Source organism: Rissa tridactyla, chromosome 3 (assembly GCF_028500815.1).
Source record: "Rissa tridactyla isolate bRisTri1 chromosome 3, bRisTri1.patW.cur.20221130, whole genome shotgun sequence".
NCBI classification, from domain to species: Eukaryota; Metazoa; Chordata; class Aves; order Charadriiformes; family Laridae; genus Rissa; species Rissa tridactyla.
Window position 1 is genome coordinate 83,247,539 of NC_071468.1, and position 17,391 is coordinate 83,264,929.

The window sequence follows — 17,391 nt, forward strand, 5'->3', positions numbered from 1 at the left end:
CCAACTTTACCGGAACAGCCTCCTCGACGGTGAGAAACGAAGAGGGGGATGGGGGGGAAGGCCTTACAGAGCGGCGAAGCCCAGCCCACGCCACCGCCCCTCGGCCCGCAGGTGCGGCGCAGGGTGCCTCGGTGCCCGGCCGGCCGGGGCCGCGGGGTCCGCCCCGCCGCGGAGCCCCCTCGGGGGGCCGGGGGGAGCCGCTGGGCCGGAGCCTGCGCGCGCCCCCGGGAGGCGGAGCCGCGGCGGGGGCGGGAGCGGGAGCGTGGGCGGGGCTGGGCTCGGCGCTGCGGCGAGCGGGACGGGCGGCCGCGGGGAGCGGCTGTCGGCGGGGAGGGAGGGAAAGAAGGAAGGAGGCGCTGGCTCGCCTGCCTGCCGGCTCCTCGGTCCGGAGGTTCCGCGGCAGAGCCGCCGCCGAAGCAAATGGGGAGGCGGCGCTGAGCGGGCTGCCCGCCGGGGGATCGGCAGCCGAGGGCAGCGGCGCGGCGGGCGAGCGATGCCCCTCACTTCTCTGCTTGCGCTGCCCTTCCTCCTCCTCCCGCTCCCGGCTTTGAAGCTTTTGTTTTTCCCGGCCGCTGCGATGGCAGGAAACTTCCCGGAGGGATGGGCTCAGGCCGGGCTTGTGCTGCGCTGGGCTCCGCAGGGCACCGGCCACGCCGTGAGGTGAGGCGAGGCGTTAACGCCGCGGCCGGCGCTGTGTCCGCCGGCGGCGGTTCCGCGGGGCTGGAATGGCTGTCGGTCCGAGGGGAGCGGTGGGCTGGGCGGCGGAGGAGGGGGTAGAGTTGCGGCGGCGACCGCCGAGAGCCCCCCGCACCGGTTGTGCCGGTTCCCTCAGCCGGGGTGCCGCGCTCCGACCCCGCAGGTCCGTGTCCGTGGGCTAGGCCGGTTCGGGGGGAGGCTGCGCGGCCCAGGGCGGCCGGGCGCCCCCTCTCCCGGCGCTGCCGCCGGAGCCGTTGGCGGGCAACGGTCGCCGGCGGCTGAGGGGAGGCGGCGGGCGGGCGGGCGCTGGCCGGGGGGCAGAGCGGGACGGGAGGGCGGAGTGCTGCCAGCCCCGAGTGGGCGCTGCCGGGCAGGCACGGCCGCCCCTCGGGCCGCGGAGTGTGTGTGGGGGTGGTGGGTTCCTCCGGCGGCGGGGGCCGGGTGCGGAGGCGGCGTGTGGGGGCCGCGCTTCCGGCTTGGGTTTCATGCCGGTGAGTTGTCCCCCGCTTCTCTAAGGCTTCCAGCCGAATGCCGCCTCGCAGGACACGGAGGGGCCGAGGCGCCCCTTCCTCCCTCAGGCGGGACACTTCGTTAAGGGGGGGGGGGGTACAGGGGGGCGGCTGGCCGCTTTCTGTCACCTGCTCTTCAGACTCTTGGCTGTGCAAAACTCGTGGTCGGGGGGGACCTGCCGGTGTCCGTTGCGGTGTACGTGTTGCTCACGGTGTGGGGAGTCACTCCTGGAAAAAAAAAAAGTGGTGGTTCACTTGGAAAAAAAAAAAACAAACCAATTGTTTTTCGTCTGCCTAAACGGGTATGTAATTTTTATTTGAGTGTTCCACAGGGTTTTCTTCATACTTGATTTTTAAAAGTCAGATGATACAGTGCAGGCTAATATATATATATAAAATATATAAAAAAATAACCCATGTTACAAAGTTTTCCTTGTAAATCAATAAAAACACTTTTGCAAGAAAACGGTGGATTTGCATAAAGATCCAGGTAGCATACACGTAAGATACAGGTAACAGCCAGAAGGCTGTTTTCTGATGACATTTTAAATGGTCAGAGCTAGGTACAGCTGGTAAGTTAGATCTGTGCCCAAGAGGGTTGTTAAAATTGTATGTCCTTACTGAAAACATAAATGCTTGAACAGTGGCAAATGGGCTTTGCACAACGCATTTTCTTTGGGACATCTTATACATTGTGACATTGAAGCAAAGGCAGCACAGACATCAGATTATGAAAGGGAGAGTTTTAAATAGACCGTTTCTAGATATCTGAAACTGTAAAGAGATTTCAAAGAGTATTGACAACACAGAATAGCTGTGTCTTGTTGGTTCTCAAATATATTTTTACTGTTGATTTGGGCAGTTATCTATTGCGAAAATGTATTTGACAACGTCGCTGTAGCTATGTTTCCAGGATACACAATAGATTCACTAGTAATTATATTTTTAGTCTTACAGAAGCAGATTTGGTAATGACTAGTAATTAGAAGAATAATTTCTAAATAACTTTCATTTGAAATATTTGCTGCCAAATGATCAGCCCTCAGAAACCCAGCTTCTTACGCTATTTTGCATGACTCATTAGAGAGTGGCCTTACTGTAAGAGTGCGTGTTAAATGTATAGACCTTTTTTTTTTTTTAAATGGGAAAACAAAAGAGACTCTGGATATTAGTAGATTATATGCAAGGTCTGTCTGCTCAGAGGAAACAGGCAGAGGCCAAGATGAGCTCTGCTGATTTCTGATTTTCTTCATGTGTACTACAATGTGTAGATGACTTTTGTCAGGTGGTGCTGATCAGGCTGTGCTCGTATACTTCGTTGCATGTGCCACTTTTAAAGTCTTCCTCTAAGAATAATAGTGGACAAAGCCTGGAGAGGCTATGACCACTTCTCTACCAGGTAATTAAACGTACCCAAGAGTGTTCTCTGGTCCTGAAGCCAACTGGCATGGATTAGCCCTTAACAATGCTGGTAAACTCTCCTGCTTTTCAGAATGGGTTAGCTGAATATAAGCTACTGGTTGGAACTGGCTCCTGGCCTATGTTAAATCTGAAATCATGCCCAAGGGTTGCGTGGGGGAGCTGTAAGTAGCCTGAGTTAGAAGGATGCTGCGGTCTGTAGCAGTTCGGCGTTCTGCGTGACTGAGCGAGTTCCATTTCCTGGGAATGGTCCCTAGCATTGCTTGATTTACTAGTGTGGACGTAGTCTATCAGTAACACTGTAAGTAGCCTCTCTTAACTCTACTCAGTCATAGTGATCTAATTTCCCTGCATTGAGGATATCTGGCAATGTAAAATCCTGCTTTTCATAGTCAGCTGCTTAGAACTGTCAGGGCTGCTTTCTTCTCCACTTGTGCAGGTGGAGAAGAGCGAGTAGGTGAAGGCTTGGTGGCTTTCCCACTTGCTCGTAAGGGAGAGGTGAACAGGATCAGGGAAAGGCTTACATGAGTTGTTCTGATTGTTTGGGAATGTAGTCACGGAGCAGTGTGTATCCATAAGCAATCCTGATGGCTTAGATGTGAACAGGTCCATGGCCTGCATTCTCATGCTATTTTGCTACTTTCCTGATTATTTGTCTATGAGTAGCAAGTTGGGCAGAGGAAGTATTTTTTTTTCAAATGCTCTGAAGAATATTTACTTCTAGATGTCTGGAGAGATTACTAGTTTATTAAAATCATTAGACTAGATATTTAAAATCAATCATTGTGGACTCTCGCCATGCTTGCTGTCTTTTTTGTCACTGAAATTTATGAAGTAACCGGCTTTGTTCATACATTTCTGCAAGCATGTGTTTTTGTTCACATTTTTGCAGTATTTCACGGTTTGGTTCAATAACGAAATGGTGCTTGTGCACTGAATTTTACCCTGTGCTTGCTTTCTGAGTGTTGATATGTGTAGTTCATCTCATATAATAGTCTCGTAAATAACTTTCAAAGTAACTCTAAAGGATGTCAGACTTAATTGTTGTAAATGAGGAAAGTGAGGCAAGGGGAAGTTTAACTGTCTAAGGAACCCTAGTCATAGAAACCAGAAGTAGAATCTCAGATTGAAAACTGATCTGCCAGGTCGCACTGCCTCTCATAGACATATAAAAATACTTCAATAGAACAGTGTATTTTTCTCTCTATATATGCTGGCAGCCATTAGTTTGCTAAACTAGCTAGTAGTACAGTTTGAACTTAAGAAGGAAAATTGTTTAGTTGCCTCATTTCTAGTTGAGGATAATGTTAACCTAAACCTTACATATGTGATGGGACTTGGTAAGTGCTTTAAAGTACTTTCCTGAACAGACAGCTTGTCTCAGTGAAATTCCAGTTGATTTCATTTGAATGAAACCTCATAAAATACAAATCTTAATGTTGAGGCATTTCAATGTATACTTTAGGAGAAAGGTTGAGCTATCCTTTATCTTCTGCCTCTATGTGAAAACACCAATTCAGTAAGGTATTTACACTTAGGCACATGTTGAAGTGTCTGAGGAGTCCCACTGGTTTGAATGGTACTTAGAGAAATCTCTTGCATAACTGTAACCTAATTTACCTCAATCTAGATGTATATTATACACAAGCTGTGTTTAAAAGAATATTGTTAAGACAACATAAGCGCAGAAGTGTTTGGAAATTTAAAGCTTTGAAGTGGTAATGATACAGCCTTTGGGAGCTCTGCTTTATACTATCTAGGATCTGATTTTTCTCAGAGCACTTAGGATCTCAAATTGGGCAACGAAAATTAGTGTATGGTTATGATTTTTGCATCTCTTCCCTGATTTTCTCCTCCTTGGAGTTACTAAAGCAAGGTTTGAATTGTTGATTAAATATGACATGGTGACACACAGTAATTGTGGAAGAAGCAAGATTTTGAACAGTTGTTTGTTTTAGTGAGCCTTCTAAAGAAAGCTGAATTCTGTGTGGATAAGTAGTATTTAGTCACGTAGTTAAAGCCTGAAGTAGTGTTTAATTGGAGTTCCATAACTGTTACTTCTCAAATCTTCAGAGCTTGACTTTGAAACCTTAATAGCATTTATTTTTTAGCATTGTTTTTGGATGTGTAGTTTTCCCCATGGGTTTTTTCTTTTATTATCCCTGAAGCAAAAGGGAGTACTTTTTTTCCAGGGTATCTTTGATCACTTCCTATGTCCTTAGCAGAGTTAGAACCTTTAAATGTCAGCTCAGGTTGTAACTGTCTGAGCTGCAGCAGTAGGTTGTGATCCGTATGTGGATTCACAATGAAGGGAAATAGCATGCTTTATACGTGGATTATGAAATGTCCCATGTTATCTCACAATTTTTATGTAGCATAATACAACTGACTTAGGAAGGATGGTGAAACTTTGGGGCTTAGCTTCCATTGGGTTGTCCACAGGGTAGTGCTGTCTGGTGACTTTACTGTTGTTTTCTCTGCAATATTTTACTCTGACCTGTTTCTTTTGGCCCATCTTGTTGCCCAGCAGCTTCCTGCATTTTTCTGCCAGATACTTCTCTTGGTTGATTTCATATATAATTTCTAGTTGCTAGTTACTTTAGTTGGCCAGATAGAATATTTTATCCTAATCTAGTTTGCAGCCCTCTGGTCGCATGGGTCAGGTCAGCTGGCCAAGCAGATCAGGTCAAGAAAGCAAGGACAAAACAGGCTTTCAGATCCGGTGCTCAGATTTAACAGGCTGTGGTGAAGGAGTAATTGCTGTTATAGCCTAAGTGGGCTCAAGCTGGAGCATAGAAGTACAGAGTAATTGATTTTGGAAGAGACCTCAGGAGGTCGTGCGGGCCAATCCCCTGCTCAGCACTGAGCCAGTTTGAAAGTTAGATGAGGTTGCTCAGGATCATGGCCAGTTTTGAATATCCCCAAGGATGGCGGTTCTACCGCCTCTGTGAGTAACCTGTTCCAGTGTTTGACCATTTTCACCATGATTTTTTTTTCCCTAAGGCATAATTGAAGTTACTCCTACTGTAGCTTGTGTGCATTGTCCATCGTCCTTTGCTGTGAACCTCCAAGAAGAATCTATTTCTCGTGCTTATTAAAAATGACAGTTTTTTTCAGATGCTTAATAACACACTTTCTGTCAGGAATATATATAAAACTCTTGCCAAACACTTGAAAAATAATCCTCTTCCAGCCAGTCTTGCAGACCTTATTCAATAGCATGCTGATCAAATCAGTTGAATTACTGATTTGATAGTAAAAATCTTTTGCTAGCCTTACTTTTTGAAACAGATGAGATGTTTGAAATCTCTCCTTTCTTTCTCCCACGTGATCATGCATTGCATTTTCCAGCAGGTTCCTGCCTCATTGTCTGCAACAAATAGATGCTGGTGGTTTAGGAGGTAAATCGAAGTCTTCAGTCTGAGCTCCTGAAAGCTAGCTATATTGTCCTGTGATTTATTTATTTTTTTTTTTCAACCTCATTAAGTGCATGGAATCCTGCATAGCAAACGTAAACCCCACTGACCATAGGCAACCTTTTGGGGATCTGTTAGAAATAATCTGCAGAGGACTATGAGGTGGGACAAGAGGACATTGAGGTAGTCTCAGCTATCCTTCCAGGCACTGGTACAGTCAATGGGGAAAATAAGCTTGTCCAGAAAGAGTTTTATGCCACCTGTGGCTGAATTACTTGCTCAGTGTCTTTCTGCTTTGTATCATGAGAGTCTCAATGGCTCTTTTATAGAATCGTAGAATAGCTTGGGTTGGAAGGGACCTTGAAAGTCCAGCCCCCCTGCAATGAGCAGGGACATCTTCAACTAGATCAGGTTGCACAGAGCCCCGTCCAACCTGACCATGAATGTTTCCAGGGATGGGGCATCTGCCACCTCTCTGGTCAACCTGTTCCAGTGTTTCACCATCTTTATTGTAAAAAATGTCTTCCTTCTATCTAGTCTAAATCTTCCCTCTTTTAGTTTAAAACCATTACCCCTTATTCTGTCGCAACAGGCCTGGCTAAAAAGTTTGTCTCCATCTTCCTTATAAGTGCCCTTTAAGTACTGAAGGGTTGCCCTGACCCAGGTGTGGGACCCTGCACTTGGCCTTGTTGAACCTCGAGGTTTACATGGGCTCACTTCTTGAGTTTGTCCAGGTCCCTCTGGATGACATCCTGTCTCTCAGGCCTGATCAACTGCACCACTCAGCTTGGTGTTGTCCACAAAGTTGCTGAGCGTGCACTCGATCCCACTGTTGATCCCATGTGTTTTTGCTATACAGCTTTTAGGACAGCTACATTTAGGTAAGGTTAATCCTTAGTGAGCACCTTTGCAGTCCTTTATTTTCTTGTCATTATTTAATATATGGCCACATGCCTTATTTACAACCCATTCTGAATGCTTAATAATTAACTTTAATGTGTGTTTCTTCCGTCGTGCTGTTCATCCCTGTAATATCTCTGTTCTTCAGGAACATTAAATTATCTTCATTACCTCACTATCCTGTGCAAGCGATCTCCTCATTTTAAAAACAGGAAAAGGGAAAAAAGTGATAGAAAAAAGTTTATAAACAAGAGGTGTTCAGTTTGGTTTGCTTTGAGCACAAGGGGAAAGCCTTGCATCAAAGCAGGAGAAAAAGCGTATTTTTAATGCAAATTACGAAATAATAATCCTGTCTTTCTAAAACTGTCTCAGAACTTCAAAACCTGATTCTACTTAAAGTGGTTATTGCTAGAAGTTTTCTGCATCAGTAGTGTAATTCACAAAATTATCCCTTTCAAAGGATTGTACAAGGTTCATTGTGTATAATGATAGAAAAGAGAGTATGATATCTTATGAAAAATAGAGACAACTTTTTTGTCAAAGACTTAAAAAGTAATTTGAAAACACACATGATATTTTATGTTGATTAAATTCTTCAGTAGATAATACTCCAACAAGCCTTTTATTACTTGATCATTTTGATTTAAACTCTTCTGTCAGTTGTCACTGAATTTTCTCGAGACATTTTTTGGAGTCTTACACAATATTTGTGGATGTGTTTAGAAATACGTGCACATAATGTATTTGTGATATTTTGATTCCTGTATCACTAACTGTATGTGTATATGCTTTTGCACATATATACTCCAAAGTGCAGATATTCAAATTGTATTTGTATCCAGCGTTCCTGTGCTTTGTCTTACTACCAAAATGATTTTAAGAAATAAAGTAAAAAATCTCCAAACCAAATTCCAAACTTCCCACATCTAGCCACAGACGTGCCATGAAACATTGAAGGAATATATATGTGTTATGTTTGCACTTCTGTTCTCTCAAAAATGCACGCTGGTACGCCAGACCTTTGTATGCTTGTATTGAGTACGCCGGAAAAATTTCTGTGTGGCTGGAGAGGAACTACCTGTTTATTTTTGGAGCAAAATCAACTGGGTAGCGGAGGGGTCTCCCAACTCTTGCCTTATTTCTGTTCGTGAGTTGGTAGAGCTGAGAAGTTAATTCCATTCTTCACGCTACTGAATTCTTTTGGCATGTCTGCTCAGGCTCCAAGTGTGTCATTTATGATAAGGAGGTAACATTTGAAAGAAATATGGCAATACTTAATACTGACTCACAAAGGCATGTTCAGAGTATTTATAACAGGGAGAGGTTATACTGTGCCTCACTGGTATCGGGACATCTGCATCTGCCATAAGAAGTTTTCATCGCATTTATTATGAGGATAGGGAAGGGGCTGAGTGCATTTGATAACTTTTAAGTGCCTTTTCCCTCCCCATTCCCTTCATCTTGATAAGATAAGGCAAGTTTTGACTGCATTCATTTTTTTCGGAAATACCAACTCAAAGCATGAAATCTCAGGTAATAGCACTTCTGCTGTTAATCTGCTGTGTCCAAATGAACTGGATTAAATGTGTGTTTTCAAGGCCACCACAAATGATAGACTTCAAAAAGTGTCTCCACGGTACAGCGGTAATATGGTGATACACTTTGAGCTATTATCAGCAAGGCTGAAAATGTAATAGCCCCTGTATATTTGCTCTTGTTTCCCTACTGTTTTCACAGTCAATCTCTGTTCCTGGGTATGCGGCTATTTGAATAATTAATCGGATTCTTCATTTCTTGATGCCAATATAAATGAATACAAATTAGGCATTGGCTCAGGGACTGACCAGTCACTTCGGTGGTCTTCCAAGATTTTGCACTTCTAAAACAACGAGGAAGATGGATGATCTTGATTCCATTATAGTGTTTCATGGGCTCCAGGCAAGCTCCAGAGCACAGAGGATCCCAGCATCCTAACTGCAGGAATCACAGAAACTTAAGTGTTGGAAGGGACCTCTAGAGATCATCTAGTCCAACTCCCCTGCTAGAGCAGGATTGCCTAGAGCACATTACTCAGGACTGCATCCAGGTGAGTCTTGAAAATCTCCAGAGAAGGGGACTCCACAACCTCCCTGGGCAGCCTGTTCCAGTGCTCTGTCACCCTCACCGTAAAGAAGTTTTTCCATGTATTTGAACGGAACTTCCTATGTTCTAACTTGTGCCCGTTGCCCCTCGTCCTGTCACTGGGAACCATTGAAAAGAGCCTGGCTCCGTCCTCCTTAAACCCACCCTTTAGGTACTTGTAAACATTAATCAGGTCCCCCCTCAACCTTCTCTTCTCCAGGCTAAAGAGTCCCAGCTCTTTCAGCCTTTCCTCATAAGGGAGATGCTCCAGTCCCTCAGTCATCTTAGTTGTCCTATGCTGGACTCGCTCCAGCAGTTCCCTGTCCCTCTTGAACTGGGGAGCCCAAAACTGGACACAGTACTCCAGTTGTGGCCTCACCAGTGCAGAGTAGAGGGGGAGAATGACCTCCTTCGACCTACTGGCCACACTCTTCCCTATACAGCCCAGGATTCCATTGGCCTTTTTGGCAACAAGGGCACATTGTTGGCTCATGGATAATTTGCTGTCTACCAGGACCCCCAGGTCCTTCTCCTCAGAGCTACTTCCCAGCAGGTCCACCCCTAACCTATACTGGTGCTTAGCATTCTTCCTCCCCAGGTGGAGGACCTTGCACTTGCTTTTGTTGAACCTCATTAGGTTCTTCTCTGCCCAGCTCTCCAGCCTGTCCAGGTCAAGCTGGATGGCAGCACGGCCCTCTGGGGTGTCAGCCACCCCTCCCAGTTTGGTATCATCAGCGAACTTGCTGAGGATACACTCTGTTCCATCATCCAGGTCATTAATGAATATACTGAACAAAATTGGACCGAGTATTGACCCCTGGGGGACACCGCTGGTTACAGGCCTCCAACTAGACTCTATGCCGCTGATCACAACCCTCTGAGTTCTGTCACACAGACAGCTCTCGATCCACCTCACCGTCGCCTCATCTAGCCCATACTTCTTCAGCTTCCTAATGAGGATGTTATGGGAGACAGTGTCAAAAGCCTTGCTAAAGTCAAGGTAGATGACATCTACGGCTCTCCCCTCATCCAGCCAACCAGTTATAACATCATAGAAAGCTGTCAGATTGGTCATTTGCCCTTGGTAAATCCATGTTGACCACTTCCAATGACTTCCTGTTCCTCAACGTGTTTGGAGATGACATCCAGAATGAGTTGCTCCATTACCTTCCCAGGGACAGAGGTGAGACTAACCGGTCTGTAGTTCCCTGGCTTCTCCTTCTTGCCTTTTTTAAAGATTGGAGTGATGTCAGCCTTCCTCCGGTCCTCAGGCACCTCTCCTGTTCCCCATGACCTTTCAAAGACGATGGAGAGTGGTCTAGCGATAACATCTGCCAGCTCTCTCAGCACTCACGGGTGTGTCCCATCAGGGCCCATGGACTTACGAATGTCCAGATTGGCCAAGTGGTCTCTGACCCGGTCCTCCTCAACTGAAGGAAAATCTTCCTCTCTCCAGACCTTCCCCCTTGCCTCTCAGGAAGGAGGGGACCTGGTGAATCACTCTTGGGATAGGCTGGTATCAATTGTCAACAGGGCAATTTTTGTAGTTTTCTGAAACTACAGAATCATAGAATGCATTATGCAACCCTTACATCGAAGCATACATTTGAATCAGTTGTTCAGGCAGTACAGATGTATGTAGACCGATGTAAATACATAGAGGTGTAGTGTTCATACACAGTACTGTTAAGAAACAAGGTAATTAAAATAGATACCTGAAATCATTTAGATGAATTTGCTTTCCAGAAATGCGTGTTCTGTCTGACTGCTGACTAAGCTTGTGTTACTACCTCAAAGCTTGTTGAAATTAGGTGAGATCAGTCTCAGCCCTAGTAGGAAGAAAGTGTGTGTAAAACCAGATGCTAATAAGGAAACAGAGTTCCCTAAGGTCTTAAGTTGGGGCTTCGTATTGCTGAGCACTTACTGAAGTTGCCAGACACTGCCAAAAGGTCTACCCAGTTCACTACTCAGCCAGTCAGGGGAGTGCAACACCACTGTGTTTTAAGTATTTCAAAGAGCTGTCATGTACGTTGTGAAAAAGATTAAACTCATTCTTTGAGAATGTTTTCCAAAATACATGTAATCAACTGTATGTATCAGTTGATTAACAGCCTGTTTCCTGAGAACTTGCTGTGGTAACTCATATAACGTATTTATGATAGAACATATAAGTGATTTTAGACTAGTGTTTGTGAATTTGCCCCATTTCTTCCCTAACCTGGGAGAAAGGACATGAAGAACTGTCATTGCTTCTGTCTGATATAGTCAGACTGCTTCTTTATTGGAGCCAGTCACCACCATCTAAGAAATGTTGGTTGTAGTCAACAGTCAGGTAGGACTTGAGGGAAGCATCAGGTGTCTAGAGTAAATGCTGCTGTATTAAGTACTTCCTAGAGGGATGCTAGCCACTGAATAGCAGTGAGAAACACCGCTCAGTTCCTCGCCTGCGGAGATGCCTGATTTATGGAAGCTCACATCTCTCTTCAGTCATTATCAGCAGGTCAGGCTTGTGTGTTATCCAGTTTCATCTTAGCTTGGCTATGGCATTGGGGAATTACTAGTTACCCAACAGTCTCTGAGTTGCCTTTCCTGAATAATTTGGATTTGCAGCTTTTATGCTCTTGATAATGTTGGGGGACTGGATTTTTATTTTAGATTGTACAGACGCTATTTATAGTTTTAGATGCAAAAACATGAAGAGCAAGTATTTTTAAGAGAAGTGGCTCCACTTTGTGAGTAACTTTCATGGGTTTTTTTGGCTTCCGTTAATAGCATTGCATCCCAGGTCTTTCAAATTACTTCTCTTAGAAAAGTCTTAAGAGAACAGATTGACCTTGTGCAGTTCCAAAGGCTCCTTCAGCTAGGCATGGTAGAACAAAAATGAGAGAAATGTTCTTATTTCTGAAACTCTTGGTGGAAGATGATATACAAGATCTCGCCGTCTCAGAGCCAGGACTTAGGTCTTCACCAGCTTTGCTTAGGACTGCAGTGTCAGGAAAGAGATGCTATTGTAACACCTAGAAGTTGAAAGATACTGCTATTCTCAGTGTGTGAATCACTTATTCAAGCTAGAGCAGGGAGAGTGTGTATGTGCGCGCGCATGTGTGTTTGTGTGTTAAGAACATTATTGCCTTTCCAGATTCATTTATACACTCACTAATCGTGATGACTGTATGCTGTTTAAAATATAAATGTTTTTTAGCCTATTTCCGGTGTACAGGAGGATATGGTTTGGGAATTTAGCTTTCTGCAGCCAGATGGATTATAGTGTTGCTAAGGAAACAGACTATAAATGAAGTGGCAGCTGAGTGTCCCTAGAACATCAGTCTGCTCAAAGCTGGTATTTTAAAGTCATTTAGGTGGGTAGATAAATTGATGATGCAATGAGAAGTTAATTTCCCGTATTTTATGGTTTGTTAACTTTCATTGCTTTGTTAGTATTTACAAAAGGTACCTTAACTTCTCACTCAGACCACCTGATGCGTGGGTCACTGGACAAATTGCTATTAAAATTAGAAGATGGACAAAAGCTGTACAGTAAAACAGACCCTAAAATAATCATTAACATAATCATTAAAACTACTGCTCTGTGGATAGATAATGGTGTAACAACGACCTGGCAGCAGTATGGCCCTACTGAAAAACTGAGACTAGAAAGTACAATGAGATCATTCAAAGTATGTGGGAAAGAATAGAGCTTCTACGGACTTGGTGAAGTTACAGATTTTGAACTTCATGTATAAGCTGTTTAACATCTATATTATACCTATTTGATTTACATACGTGAAGTTGCTCAGAGCAAGTGAATTGAATTACATTCTTGATAGTTGCTCTGCCCAAGAAGAGAGCTTGGCTCTTTTTTCTAATGCTTTTGCTGAAAATGTATCATGTTTCCAAACCAGGGTTATTGACTGCTACAACAGGATTTTTTTTTTTCTTCCCACAGAGAAGGGCAAGCATAGCTGAGCCATTCTAGATGAACAGGTGGCTACAGGGATAAAGACTTGGCTTAAGTAGGCTGAGGACAGGCAGCAACTGCTGCTGCTGGTAAGGTGGACTGACTGGACAAAGAGAAGGCAGGAAGAGTTTTGAACAGCCAGAAATACCTGCAAACCTCAGACTTCTAAAAGGGTATAGATAGGATGTGGATCTTACCCTCACGCTTCCTCAGGTCTCCAATGTAAGAGGTAAAGTAATATGCTTATTTCATGTTGCTTTCTTTACTCCTAAGTGTGTTGTGTTCCTGCAGTTAAAGTCCCTTCTTTGCAGCTTGATGGGCTTGGAAACTCTGAAATACTAGAGAAGGTAATGGTATCCATGTTCTCAGCATTGTGTGAGTTGTGGTTTAATATAAAAGGAATGACTAGACTGTATATAGATAAGGTATATTTAGAATGGTACACACTTCCAAAAAAATAATGGTGATAGCAGTTAGATGGATAGGGAAGGGCAGCACAAAAACCTAAAGCAAGAGTCTGCTCTGCTGCTTTGAAGTTGTATCCCATACATATGAGGGTGTAAATTCAAGCACATGAGCAAGTGGTTATAACTTTATTCAGACATATTATTTATGGGGCATATCTACTCAAAGTGAGACTATCATGGACTGAATATGCGTGAGTTTCACAGGCTATGTTTGCTTAAGAAGAAAAGGAATAAAAGCAAGGCGGGAGGAGAACAGGCAATGGTTGAGTCTGTAGAGCTTCAGAAACTTGCCTTAGCTACTTCTGTACCAAAAAGAGGAGATCTGAAAAGGCCTTTGTAGACTGAAAATTTTAAGAACTTGCCAAACAAAGATAGTTTGTGAGCTAAATACGAAATGGAAGGCCAACAAAGGATTTAAAGTATATAGAGGTGGTTGGTAGAATTGCCATTCTGTGTTTTCTGAATTGAAATGAAACTGTTTTCAATAAAACACATTCTGGAAAATGTATCAGTGCTCCAGCAGTGTTAAAGCTCTTCAACCTGCAGCATTTAAACTGTTATTTAGAGTATACTGGAAAGAACTCTTTCTGGTCTTTTCAGCCAGGTAGGCAACAGAGGTCATTGTGGAGATGACATTAAGTGCACTGTAATCTTTCCCTTCATGTTTGTCATATACCTGGATTTATTGCATTGATATGAGTACTGTTGGTCTACGTATGGATCAGGATCTGCCTGTCTTACCACTGGAAACAGTAGCCAGGAGCAGACTACAGCTGTCACAGTATGTAAACCATTACTTTTCCTCTTTAATTGCCCCTTTGCGGAGGGACTTGAGGAATGAGCCAATTTAATTGTCCTGGTGGCTCCCTGAAAGACACCTTGCACTTTTCCTGAAAGTCTCTTTCTCGTCTTCCGACAAACTATGTGCCTGTTGTTTGATGGAAGAAGCTGTGGGACCCGTGAGAAAGCTGGTGACAAAGAGCTTGCTATGGGTCAGGTTAACTGTTGCTGCAAAGTGCCTATATGAAAGGGATAGTAGAAAGAAGACTGCAAGACAGCTGAAAATGTTATGAATTGTGGCTCTTGGAGTGTTGGTTGAACCTGAATGAGAAATATTTTGAGGGAACTCTAAAGTAAATGTACTATATTGTAGCCGGGTGTGCTGGAATAAGTTTTGTTAAAGTGGATCGTTTTTATAACGATGTATAAACAAACAGGTTTTGCTTTTATTTGAGAAATTTTGTAGAAATATGTTAAATTCAGTAAGATTTTCAATGGAAAAAACAATAATGATTTGATAGGCAAAAAATTCTATAGAAGTTATTTTCCTCAGCTCTGTGAATGTAAAGGAGCTGCTACCAGAAGCTTGACTATTCATTCTGGAATATGAAAGTGGTTTTGATAGAAATAAAATAATCAGTAGATTAGACAAAAATACTGAACTTTAAATCAGTCCAAGAGAAAGGCAGAAAAATTATATTTTTATTGACAGTCATGATACCTTCTGTAGTATCTTGATACGGAATCCTTTAAAATGATCTGCAAACCTTCCCCAGTAGTTTAAAATATTTTTTTTGCCTTTTTTTTTCTCCTGTCTTAGAAATATGGGAGAAGCTCACTTGTGATTTTGTATGTGTTCTTTTTGATGTCTTGTACCGAGTAATGTTATTTTCAACATTAACCATATTTTAGGGTTTATAAAGAGATTTGTAGAGAGCACAGAGGCAAGGGTTTCATTTTCTGATCTCTTATGGTAGATGTCATTACAATTGTTTTCCTATAAATCTTGCCCATAACTTTGAGTTGTAACTAACTTTTGTGTGTTTCAGTGTTTTTGAAAAATTGATACAAGTCTCTTGGTCTGAATTTTTCAGCAGTTGCTGAGTAGTTGCAATCAAATTGGAAATTGTATGTTACATTTATTATTCTGTTTAGAGTTATGCTGCATGCAAGACGATAAATTCCATGTAATATTTTCTCAGGATCTATTTCATATTGAAATTGAGACCAAATAAACTTCTCTGTAACTGAAGAAACCCTTCAATATTATTTGCAAAATGAGTTAATGGAGCATACTTCAGCAGCTTTTGATTAAATAGGGAAATACAATCTTGAGCTACAACATGAGTTAATGGGTGACTTCCTAGTAAAGTTATGCTTATCTTTGTAGGTTTGGGGTTTTTATGGGTTGTGTTTTGGGAGTTTTGGGGGTGTTTTTTGGTGTTGTGTTTTTTTTTGGTTTTTTTTTTTTTTTTTGCAGGGGTGTGTGTGCGTTTTGTTTGCTTGTTTTTTGATGTTAATTACTTAAAAAATAGTGTGAAAATCTCTCACTTTTATTACTGAAGGAGCTTTTCCATGGAAACAAGCCTTTCTTAAATAGGAGGTTTGTGAACTGGGAACTGCTGTAACTATCCATGCAAGACATTTGATTTGGCCTACTGTTTAACAGGTCCCAAGTAGCACCCAACCACTGAGTAGTGCAAAATCCCTTCAATTAACTGTCAATTATTTGTGACAGGGAATTATAATGTACTTAGAAAGATTGTTCCTACAAAGGATTTGAATCCTTCAGTTGATATGCATATTTCTTTGCTTTGCATTGTTATAAAAAAAACCCAAAAAACTGAAATAGTGACCTCTTGTATTACAATAAAACAAAAGCGTGCTTTAAAAATTGCCAGATTGACTCATTTAAATATTTTCGGCTTGTAAATTTAATAATTTTTTTTAATTTGTTCGTGTCGCGTGTTCCAAGCCCTTCTTATCACATCTGTACAGAAATTGTTAGTGCTTGTACTGCATAGGATTTGAACGTCTGTAATATGTCATCTCACCCGGAGAGTGGCCCAAATGAGAACTCTCAATTTAACTGTCTTTTTCAATCTCTGGTATGAATAGATTTCTAACTAGGATTGTTTCTCACAAACAATTGGTGTCTTGAAAGTGTCATTCCAGTTGGCTGGCATGAGACAAAAATAACTCAGAAGCTATTAAAACTATTAGATTACATGGATAACTATTAAGAACTAGTTAGTTTATTTAGTCTCTGTTTCTATATGATCAAAAATAAGTTGTTATTATTGTAACACAGCTGATTTTTAATAGGCTGATTTAGACTAGCAACAAAGTATAGGGTAAATCTGGGGGGGGGCGGGGAATCAAAGCAGCACAAACAATGGTTAGAGTATTTTGTTGCATTAAGCATTTTATTTTTGGTTTTGGCCAAATGCAGATGCTAATAAGTATTGAAAATATACACGCATGCACATGGTTGTATATTTGTAAGAAGAAAAGTGTATAATATAAATACATAAATATGCATATAAATTAATTCTGTGTTTAGTTCTTAGCTAGATCTTAGCCTTGCAGCCTTTTAAGTGCTCTCTGAGCAGGGTGCTGCAAGCAGCAGCATTTCTGTTGCTGAAATACAGTCACTTCATTGAACTTCCTACCAGCACACCTCTTCTCTGTGAAACAAGTGTCAAGAAGTAGTATCCATAACATCTGTGTTACAGCAGCAAGACTCTTGGGTATCAGTGGAATTTGGCTTCAACGTGAGCTGAATCCCTGTGGGAAAAACAGCATCAGGGCTGATCCCTTTGCTCTGGGAACTAAACCAAATCCCAGGAACCTATTGTGGGCAGCACACAGTGTGAAACGAGTACAAATTTGGTCATTCTAATCACTTTTCTGTTAGCATCCCTGCATCTTTTTATAAAAGGATGAATTTTTGTTAAAATCAATTTTGTTTCAAAAAACAGGTATGTTTTTGTGGGAAAGGCAGCTTAATAAATTCCATCAGTATAGAATGCTGTTGATGATGTGGTTACTATTTTTATAAGATTAATTTTGTTAGCCTTTGCATTTTGGTAGGACATAGCATGCTAATGGCTGTCGTCAAAACT

At 42.5% G+C, this 17,391-nt stretch overlaps 1 protein-coding gene across 6 annotated transcripts in view; it reads left to right on the plus strand.

Annotated features, from left to right (window-relative positions):
- The first annotated feature begins 313 nt into the window (after positions 1–313).
- The window catches only part of GPR63 (G protein-coupled receptor 63), a 32,624-nt gene continuing 15,546 nt past the window's right edge, over positions 314–17,391 (plus strand). For 2 of the 6 annotated variants that reach the window (XM_054196790.1, XM_054196795.1), the window contains exon 1: positions 314–660. The gene's annotated coding sequence lies outside the window, so the exon portion shown is untranslated. Of the gene's footprint in view, positions 661–5,978; positions 6,026–13,007; positions 13,249–14,086; positions 14,268–17,391 lie in introns of all 6 variants that reach the window. The other 4 variants (XM_054196791.1, XM_054196792.1, XM_054196794.1 and 1 more) reach the window with 4 other exon arrangements.